The following is an 11,334-nucleotide window of genomic DNA, read 5'->3' on the forward strand; positions in this document are numbered from 1 at the left end:
ATGTGCCAGATTTGGGGAAGGCATAGAGTAAGATATGGGAGACTGAGAGGCGGACGAAGAATTGGTTTTATCCCCCATACCAGTCACCGTCTTCTTCTTTTCTATAAAGACAGTCTTGGGTTGTTAAACCTCGTAGCGCTCCGATACCATGAAAAGTTCTTTTATTCTCATGTTTAAACGTGACTATACAACCCCAATATATATAGTGAGTTCCCAGATGTATAAGACTCCTATGCCTAGAGATATACAAGTCCTTTGGCTACAAGAATCCTGAAATATAGGAGTAGAGTTGATGTAGGATTATCCTTTACATAAAGAAGCATGATGTACAATAGCATTGTAAAAACAAAGNCTCAAGTTGAGTAGGGGTTGAAACCACCGCCAACTTGGTCCGCAACTTCAAAAACCTGTTCTTCGACAATGGTTTTGTCAATACATCAGCAAGTTGATCATGAGAGCTGACATAACGAACACATAAAGCCTTCGCTCGAACTCTATCACGAACAAAATGGAAATCAATTTCCATATGTTTTGTTCGAGAGTGAAAGATGGGATTGTCTGTTAAGTACGTCGCGCTGAGGTTGTCACACCATAAAGTGGGAACAGAGGAAGTAAAACAACCAATCTCTCGAAGAAGATGCTCAATCCAAGTGATTTCCAAGGTGGCAGTAGCTAGAGCTCTATACTCTGCCTCAGTACTGGAGCGTGACACTGCTTGCTGCTTACGCGAAGCCCATGAAATGAGATGAGAACCCAAAAGAATAGCAAACCCAGTAGTTGATTTACGATCATTTATGTCGCCTCCCCAATCTGAATCAGTATAGCCATGTAATAAACTGGATGTGCCTTTAGCAAAGAACAACCCATGAGACGGGGTTGTCTTAATATAGCGTAGGATGCGTTCAACAAAAGTCCAGTGAGTGTCCATAGGGCAGTGCATGAATTGAGAGACCTTGTTCACGGCAAATGCTAAATCAGGACGAGTAAAGGTCAAGTATTGCAAGGCACCCACAACGGTTCGATAAAGGGTGGGATCAGTGAATTGAGATCTTTCAGTGGAAGAGAGTTTTGTGGATGGACAAGCTGGGGTAGAAACAATGTTGCAGGAGTCCATATGAACACGTTTCATGAGATCATCCATGTATTTATTTTGCGTCAAATGCAACCCAGCACTCGTCCAATGTGCTTCGATACCCAAGAAGTACGAAGGTGTCCCTAAATCACGAACTGCAAACTGTTGTTGGAGTTTAGTTACAAGTGATTTTACAAGAGTTGTATCTAAACCTATTACTAAAATATCATCAACATAAACCAAACAAAATAGTTTCTTGTCACCAGTAGGTTTAAAAAACAAGGAGCTATCAGTTTTGGATCCCAAAAATCCCAGTGAGAGTAATGAATCAGTGAGGTATCTATTCCACATTCGGGGAGCCTGTTTCAACCCATAAAGAAAGCGTTTGAGAAGACATACATAGTCTGGTCGAGTAGGATCAACGAACCCGGGGGGCTGGGACATATAAACTATGTCGTCGAGATGACCATGAAGAAATGCATTGGAGATATCCAGCTGGGTGGTATGCCACTGATTTGTGACAGCTAGCGATAGCAATAACCGAATGGTTGCAGGCTTGATAAATGGGCTGAATGTATCAAGAAAATCTACTCCCGGACGTTGATGATAACCCTTAGCCACAAGTCGTGCTTTGTAACGATCCAAAGATCCATCTGTCTTCAACTTTATTTTATACACCCACTTGCAACCAATCACATTTTGGGATGGTGAAGGAGGAACTAGTTACCATGTGCCATTTTGAATGAGAGCATTATACTCTTCTGACATAGCTCGACGCCAATTAACATCCTTAGCAGCCTGTGAATAGCAAGAGGGCTCAGGCGAGACTAATGTAGTTGCCAACAAGGAAAAGGGTCGCTTCGGTTTCAAGGAGCCTGTTTGTGCTCTTGTAACCATTCCATGCGTGGGTGGAACAATGGAGTTTCCAGGTCTAGATGGAGCAGCTGATGTATCAGACATATTATAAGAGGATGAGTCTTCACACAGAGGGAGGCCCAGTGGAGATAAAGAGGCAGTACTAGTACTTTGTCCATGAACAACACTATCAGGTGGCATAGGTGTTGATTGCGTGACAGAAGACAAAGGCAAGGTATTTTGTGTTTGGTGCGGGTTTGCTTGTGATGAGTTAAGGGTTGATGGGGTCTGCTGATAAGGAAGATTAACGATAAGTGAAGGAGATGTTTCCTTGGTTGAGGATTTAGGCAACACACCATCCTACAAAGCAAAGGGAAATGTAGATTCATCAAAAATTACATGACGAGAAACATAAACTTTGGAGGAAACCAGGTCAAGACATTTGTACCCTTTGTGCAATTTATTATACCCCAAAAAGACGCAAGGGCGAGATCGAGGTGAAAGTTTATCCTTTGTATAAGGACGAAGCCAAGGAAAGCATAAGCAACCAAAGATACGCAACAGAGAATAATCCGGATCCATATGAAACAAAATGTGATATGGTGATTGATTCTTTAAACGGGGAGTTGGCAATCAATTAATAGTATTAACAGCAGTTTCAAATGCATTTGTCCACAAGTAATGGGGAACATTGGCATGATGCAAAAGTGCACGATCAGTTTCAACAATATGCCTATGCTTTCTTTCGGCACAACCATTTTGTTCAGGTATATAAGGACAAGAGGAACGCTGGACAATTCCATTATCACGCAAATAATTCGTTAAGGCTTGAAATTCACCTCCCCAATCGGCTTGGAAACATCTAATAGGGCGACCAAAATACTTCTCAATAATGGTACGAAATTGACGAAAAACTAAAAGTACTTCAGATTTAAAACGAAGGAAATAAATCAAAGTATATTTGCTAAAATGATAAAAAAAGATGACATAATAACGATAACCATCCTGTGAAACTACTGGAGCAGGGCCCCAAACATCCGAACATATCAAATCTAAAGGCTCTGTGGCCTGAAAACTAGACTCACTAAAAGAATTTTATGGCTCTTACTAACAGCACATGTAGAACATATACTAGTGTTTTTATGCATTGATGATGTGAGAGCAGTGGCTGGTAAAGCATGACGAACTGTAGGATATGATGCATGAGCAAGACGAGCATGCCAAACTCCAAGGGAAGCTGCACATGAAACTGGTGATAATGATTTCAACACTGGAAGTGAATATAAGCCTTCACTCGTGGACCCCGTGTATCGGATTTCCCTCGTTGCCAAGTCCTTAATCAAAAAATGGCTAGGAAATAATTCAACAGACACATTATTAGACGTGGCAAAAGAGCTAATTGATAATAGATTGTGAGTAGCAGTGGGAACATGTAAAATATTATCAAGATTGAATTTATTATTGGAGACAATAACGGAACTTTTACCAACATGAGAGATGGGTAATTTGGAGCCATTACCTAGTGTCACTTCTTCGGGACCTTGGTATTCAGAGTGGATACCTAGATTATCAAGGTCTTCAGTGATATGATGTGTGGTGCCACTATCCATCAACCAAGTTTGGATAGGTAGGTTTGGAGAATCAGCAAAATTGGAAATAGGTCGACCATTCACCATGCTGCCACTATTGGCTTTAGGTGATGGGCATACACGTGCAATGTGGCCTTTACCTTCACAATTATGGCAAATAATCCCTGAAAATTCTGAAACTTATGGTTGTGCCTTTGACAACTGGTTAGATGCTGGAGAACTTTGATAAGAGTTCTGCTGGGTGAACCCTTGGTTGGAGGAGCGTCCACGACCACGCCCTCCTCGTCCTCTACCACGTCCTCGAGTGCTAGAAAAGGAACTTTTAGTAAAGTGGGTTGTGGGTGCAATGACATTAATGGTCTCATCTCTTTTTAATTGTCGCTCTTCATTCAGGAGAAGGCCATATAAAGCATCAAAACTAATATCTTATTGACGCGATTCTAGTGATCTAGTTAAAGTACGATAAACAGGACCTAGTCCAGCAAGAACAAATTCAACCAAATCATCATTGGAAATCGGATGTTGTAGCACAGCTAGTCTATCCGCAATTCCTTTTTCCCTCTGTATATAAGATTCAATGCTTGCATTGTCACGACGCAAAGTATGCAACTGCATCTTGAGTTCACGAATTTGAGGCTTCGATCCTGAAGCATATGCAGCAACAAGCTTATCCCAAGCTGCACGAGCGCTCTGCGCTCCAACTAATTGACGTAAAATGCCCTCTGAAACTGATGCAACAATCCAACTTAATACAAGTTGGTCTTCTCTCACCCACACTTTATATGCTGGGTTTGGTTTACTGTCCTCTAAAAGAGGTTTAGGAACTGGTTCACTACCATCAATATGATGGTTGAGTCCACAGCCGCACACCATCGGCATAAACTATGTTTTCCATAACAGAAAGGTTGTGGACGTGAGCTTTACGGTAACTGATGTGACAGATTTGGGGAAGGCATAGAGTAAGATATAGGAGACTGAGAGGCGGACGAAGAATTGGTTTTATCCCCCATACCAGTCACCGTCTTCTTCTTTTCTGTAAAGACAACCTTGGGTTGTTAAACCTCTTAGGGCTCTGATACCATGAAAAGTTCTTTTATTCTCATACTTAAACATGACTACACAACCCCAATATATACAGTGAGTTCCCAGATGTATAAGAATCATATGCCTAGAGATATACAAGAAGGATACAAGTCCTTTGGCTACAACAATCCTAAAATACAGGAGTAGAGTCGATGTAGGATTATCCTTTACAGAATTTAGAAATTTTGCTTGACTTCCTCAGTTCCCTACAGTGTAAAAGGAAACGAGTTTTCCAATTTTAAACAGATTCTTGGTGCTGATAACAATAATTACACCTCAATCTCAAGTAAGTTAGGATCAGCTATGAGACTTTCTTTGGTGTTGATAAAACAATAAAATTTTGCCTAATGTGGAAAAAATGCCACAATATTTTGTCATCAAATGTATTGACGGATTGGGGGAAGACAATGTATGTACCTATGTAGATCAAATAGAGATAGGATACAATAAATTGAATTGGATAAGACTCCTCTATAATTGCAGGGTTGGCTATGAAGTAGGTGATTGATCTAAAATCTAAATCCAGATCATTTAAGAAGATAACAGAAAACTGACGAAAAACAGCAAACTTTATGATCGAGTAATTTGATGTTTGCCCTCAAAGACAAAGGAATCACTTTCTATAGAAACCATTGTTATAAACATGTGTTCGAAATATTTCTGCAAAGAATAAAACAAAACAGAAGCAGAAACAGAATAAATAAAACCTCAGAGCCTAACAGAAAACTATGTTTCTTTACGGAATTTAATCCTCTCATTGTTGCCCAAGGTTATTGGATAAATCCCCAAAGGAACAACTATTATGTAATACCAGCAATGGAAATTACAGAACTTCGTCAAACTAAACAAACAACAGTAAACCAAATTTATACTTACGTTTTGCTTTTCAAAAAATAGTGCAGCAGAAGAAAGAAGGGGTAGTGTGCAAATTTCGGTGTTGAAAAATGAGGCAAAACCTCTGAATTTATAGCCAAACAGTCTGGGTTGAATAGGTGTGAAGGTACCTGTTCATACGAGGTACCATTAAGGCAGAAGTCTGGTCGCGAATTTTAAACTCAAAACGACCGTTAGACCGTTAGGAGATTAACCGCGAACTAAAATACGCGCAAAAATATCAGGAAAAAGAAAATAAATAACAAAAAACGGGAAATAAATTTGGTCCAAAAGATTATCAATCAATCATATCAATTAACCGAAGCCGAGAGAGTGACGACGACGATGGCACGAGGCACCACTTCTTCTTAACTCTTTAAGAGCTAGAAGATGTGCTTCTCCATATAAGTACAAAGATTTTCTTTCCATTTCCCAATGAGGGACAAAGTGCATTAGTACAGGAAAACACTTCAAACTTTTCGTTTCCCTCCAAATTTTTTCTCTGCATTTCCCATCCACACCTCTTATCTAATTAGATAAAAATCCCAACAATCCCCCACATGAATGGGGAATGGCTATCTGAAAATATGCATGCATGAAAAACTGTGTGATTTACAAGTAAAGATAAATCGCATCTGGATAAGTAGGTTTCCCTTTGAACTTTCCATAGTGAACTTATGTCGGATATACTCGATCAATCGGTAGATTTGATATCTTTGAACCGTCGAACTTTGATGTATACCTAGACAGCCATAAGTCACACAATCAACCATTTAACCGCCTCTGGTTCTCATTGTTGTATTCGTTTCAACCATAAACACCGCCCGGTTCATAAATGCGTAGAGAACTGGCCTTATAGAATTCTCCTTGAAGCGGCTACATTTCACACTTATATAGGTGATTCCTAAACGTGTTATCTCATAGATACACTATTTGATATACTCCGTATCAAACTTAGAAACCATTAAAAAAACCTTAACGCTTTATCCTTGGTACTGAACATTGTCTTATCATGAGAATAGACTAAAATTTTATTTAACAATGTCGAACCGTCACTAATGACTTTGTTTGATCTCCTTGAACCTAGATCTTAGGATCTCTAGTTTTCTAGGTAAAGTTACCGCCACAGTGACTTGTCCTTGGCCATAGTCCCATTCCCTTTGATGATTTATCAACCACCTCTCTATTTAGGCCTTTTGTAAGTGGGTGTGACACATTATCTTTTGACTTTACGTAGTCAATTGTGATAATTCCACTAGAGAGTAGTTGTCTAACGGTATTATGTCTTCGTCGTATGTGACAGATTTTTCGTTATACATAACGCTTCCAACCCTACCTATTGTCGCTTGATCATCACAATGTATGCATATAGGAGCCACTGATTTGGTCCAAAACGGAATATCTTTCAAGAAACTTCGGAGCCATTCAGCTTCTTCTCCAGCCTTATGTAAAGCTATAAACTCATACTTCATTTTAGAGCGAGAAATGCATACATTGCGATAATTAATAACCTCATAAGAATGGTAACTAACCTACTATCACGGGTTAAAATGCACTGATAGTGTAAAAATCTTTCTATAGTCATACTATATAACTTACATTCTGTTGATTGTATCTACCATTTCAGGAAACTTATATTGCAACTGACACTTCATCAACAGCGTTAGAGTGGACAATGGCAGAGCTGATGAAGAATCCACATGTGATGGAGCAAGAACAAGCTGAGGTGCGACGAGCATTCAAAGGAAAAAGTATGATCACTGAGTCTGAGGTACAACAACTAGACTACTTGAAATTGATCGTCACAGAAACACTAAGATTGCACGCGCCCGTACCTCTATCAGTACCAAGAGTAACAAGGGAAAGATGCGAAATTGGCGGATATGAAATACCAGCCAAAACAAGATTAATGGTTAATGCATGGACAATATGTAGGGATCCAAAGTACTGGGAAAATGCTGAGTACCAGAAAAATACCAATTGATTTTAAAGGGTATAACTTTGAGTTCATATCTTTTAGTGTTGGAAGAAGGGCATGTCATAGAATTTTGTTTGGTATCTCAAATATTGAGATTCCACTTGCTCAACTTCTGTTCCATTTTGATTGGAAACTACCAAATGGTATTGAACCAAACAACCTTGATATGACAGAGGCTTTTGCTGAAACAGTAAGGAAGAAAACCAACTTGCATGTAATTGGAATTTCATATATGTCTGTATACGGTCAAAATCGGGCTTGTCCTTTTTGTAGGATTAGTCGAGATCGGGGCGTGACAGGCCAAGGTTCGACCCCATGTCGTACCGGACCGTGACACAACGTTAGATTGCCAAGCTCGTGACTCAGAGACCGATCGAGATCGACATCAGCCAAGATCGAGACCGAGCGGGATAGAGATCGAGCAAGATCGAGGGAAGCCTGCTGAGCCAAATAAAGGAAAGCGAAGATATCCGCGATCGGGCAAGGATCACGGCGGAAATCTCGGCACATATCAAGAAAAGGCCGATTAATCAGCTAATCATGGGATTTCTTATTTTATTTAGGATTGTATTAAGGGTAGGACTCTCCTACAATATAAAAGGGGTCTGATCATTTGTAAAGCAGATCATATTCATGCAATACAAAGCAATATACTGTCTTTCTCTTAAGCTCTCAATACTCTGTTATTTTGTTCATACTTTCCAGTGAAATACTTGTTTGATTCGAAGGCGACCTAGCTCGAGGATTAAAGCTATATATTTCCTTTGGTTTTCTTTATTTCTATTTGCAGTTATTTTCAATATCAATTTGCATTTTTTCTCAGTTTGTGCCAAGTAAAATCACGTGTCCTTAAAACTACAATATAAATTCAATGATTATTCGTTTCTAGGGTAAACAGTTTGGCACCCACCGTGGGGCTAAGGATAATAGTGATTTCCTGATACAAATTTTCATAACACACACTATTTTACACTTGTTCTTTGAAGTATCTTTGATTACATGATTAAAAAATGTCAAACACTCGGTCAGCACCTCAACACATTGACAATGATCTCAGCCAGCACGGCGAAAATGGGAACATTGCACCAGGAAGCGTTGTACCCCCCGCTGGCCTCGATGGAATTCCGGCTGTTAATCTAATCGACGTCAGTTCGCATGTAGCTATCAATGGAAATTTGGTCGTCGATCCCGAAAGTAGCATTTGCGTACCCGATCATCTACTTAGAACACACAAGGCGGTGAAGATGGCGGGATCGGCCTGCGGGTGATCTTTGAAATGTTGCAGGCCCAACAGGCAGCGATAGCCCAGCTCCAAAATCAGAACCACACACCGAGCAGGGTCGAACTTGAGCCATCCCAGGAAGTTGTACACAAGGTCGAATCAACATCTAGGAAATCGAATGAGAAGGAATCGGAGACCAATCCTATGCGCAAAGAAATGACAAAGCAAATCGAGACAGGGGAAAAGAAGATCGAGGAAAACGATAAGAAGGTGGAAACCTATAACTCCAAGGTCGACCAAATCCCGGGAGCACCACCAATATTGAAAGGACTAGATTCCAAAAAGTCTGTACAAAATCCTTTCCCCCCAAGTGTGGTTCCGAAGCCAATCCCTAAGAAGTTCTGTATGCCCGAGATTCTTAAGTATAACGGGACGACTGATCCAAACGAACATGTCACCTCCTACACGTGTGCTATCAAAGGAAATGACTTGGAAGATGATGAGAACGAATTCGTCTTGCTGAAAAAATTTGGGGAGACTTTATCGAAGGGTGCTATGATATGGTATCATAATTTGCCTCCTAATTCTATTAACTCGTTTACTATGCTTGCAGATTCTTTTGTAAAAGGCACACGCCGGGGCCATTAAGGCCGCAACAAGAAAGTCGGACCTATTCAAGGTAAGGCTTAAGGACAACGAGATGCTTAGAGAATTCGTATCTCGATTCTAAATGGAACGAATGGATTTGCCACCGGTTACCGAAAATTGGGGTTTTCAAGCTTTCACTCAAGGTTTCAACGTTCAGAGTTCCATATCTTCACAACAATTGAAGTAGAATTTGATCGAATATCTAGCTGTCACTTGGGCCAATATACACAATCGGTATTAGTCGAAGATCAGGGTCGAGGATGATCAACTGTGGGCTCCTTCTGGGTCCGTTTATCCTAACAGGACCGTGGATAGAATCAACAGAGATATCTACCGAGAACTAAGGTCGAATAAAGATCGATATTAGCCGTATAATTGAGACCGTAGAGGCAGTAGATCTGGGCGAAACTATGCACGAAATGAGAGGAGAAATGATCCAAAACCTCAAGAAAAGGTTGACCGATGCCAAGGGAAAGCGGAGAGAGATCTTTCCCGAAGTCCTTTGGGTGTATCGCACAACTTTGAATTCTAGTACCGGGGCCACCCCATTCTCTTTGGTTTATGGCACCGAAGCTTTAATACCGATCGAAGTCGGGGAACCGAGCATCAGATTCTGATATGCAACGAAGGAATCAAATGACGACGCCAAGATACGAGTTTGGAGCTATTAGATGAACGACGAAAAGCTGCCTTTGTTCGATTGGCTGCCCAGAAGCAATAGATTGAAAGGTACTACAATCGAAGGGCCAACATTCGATATTTTAATGTCAGGGACTAGTACTGAGGAAGGTCACGTTAAATACTCAAAATCTAAATGAAGGGAAGTTGGGTCCGAACTAGGAAGGGTCGTACTAGATTCTCAAGGTTATAGGGAAAGGATCCTATAAGCTCGGAACGATGGACGGAGAGCAACTACCAAACAATTGAAACGTAACTCTCCTTAAACGATATTACTGCTGAGGTACGACCCCATTTCAGTTCCTTCTATTTTTTAACTAACACTTGCAGGTTATCGACAAGAAGCAATACGAAGCTTTTAGGTCTGAAAGCACGCATTGCACTCTTTTTCCCTTGAACCGTTTTTATCCCAATTGAGTTTTTTAGGAAGGTTTTTAACGAGGCAACAATGGATCGTGCTAACTTAGAATCGAACGCCAATCACGAATCGTTATCAAAGGTTGTGTTTATAGTATTCGATATTTCTCTACAATCAACCTCGAATACTGGGGGGATTACCCTCGGATATTGAATTGTTCTAGCAAGGACTTTGAAATGGAAGGTTCTCTGATATTTTATACGTCAATACCACACCAGAGTGGGGGTGATTTGTGTGGTACCCAATTTTTCGCTTAAACTGCTTCTGGAAGGACCTGGTTCTTCTATGTGTTCCAACTACTACTGTTGCGGAATAATAAATACACAAAATAAAGAACACAAAGATTTTACGTGGAAAACACCCGGCTCAAAAGGTGAAAAAACCACGACCTACTACTCAGTAGGATTTTCCCCAACACTTCACTAAATCACTGAGTCAAAACAGCATTTACAAAACTCTTTGTAAACCTAAGGATTACCTCTAATCCCGTTGTATCAACCAACCTCTAACTGTTGCGACAACTTCAAGTTAACTCTAACTTGAATACTCAAAATACCTATTACAATTGCTTCTAGATAAAGCTGAAAGGTACAATGTGAAAACACCTCCTACAATTGAACTAGAAATAAAGAAGGACACATAAAACTCTTCATGGAGCTGGTTCTTCAATCTGGTTCATGTAGCTTCAGGTTTGCACACTTGAATCACACACGAACTGCTTGCAAAAAGCCTTGATATTTTGCTCTCAATTCACGTTTAACTTATGCGATTTTGTGCAACACTTTAATGTGAGAACATCCTGCAATTTATAGAGTTAGTAGATGAAGAAATAACTAGAGTTCTGATGCAACTCTTCCTTGGTGGAAGAGTTCTAGTTGATTTCAACTTCTAACTCCTTCCCTATCTTGAATTGTGTTC

At 40.2% G+C, this 11,334-nt stretch overlaps 2 pseudogenes; one reads left to right on the plus strand and one right to left on the minus strand.

Moving 5' to 3' along the window:
* Positions 1-307: 307 nt before the first annotated feature.
* On the minus strand, positions 308-4,389 carry LOC109220779 (annotated as a pseudogene).
* A 1,026-nt stretch (positions 4,390-5,415) lies between these two features.
* Positions 5,416-7,980, plus strand: LOC109220780 (annotated as a pseudogene).
* Positions 7,981-11,334: the final 3,354 nt, after the last annotated feature.

This window comes from Nicotiana attenuata, unplaced genomic scaffold, assembly GCF_001879085.1.
Source record: "Nicotiana attenuata strain UT unplaced genomic scaffold, NIATTr2, whole genome shotgun sequence".
Classification (NCBI taxonomy): Eukaryota; Viridiplantae; Streptophyta; class Magnoliopsida; order Solanales; family Solanaceae; genus Nicotiana; species Nicotiana attenuata.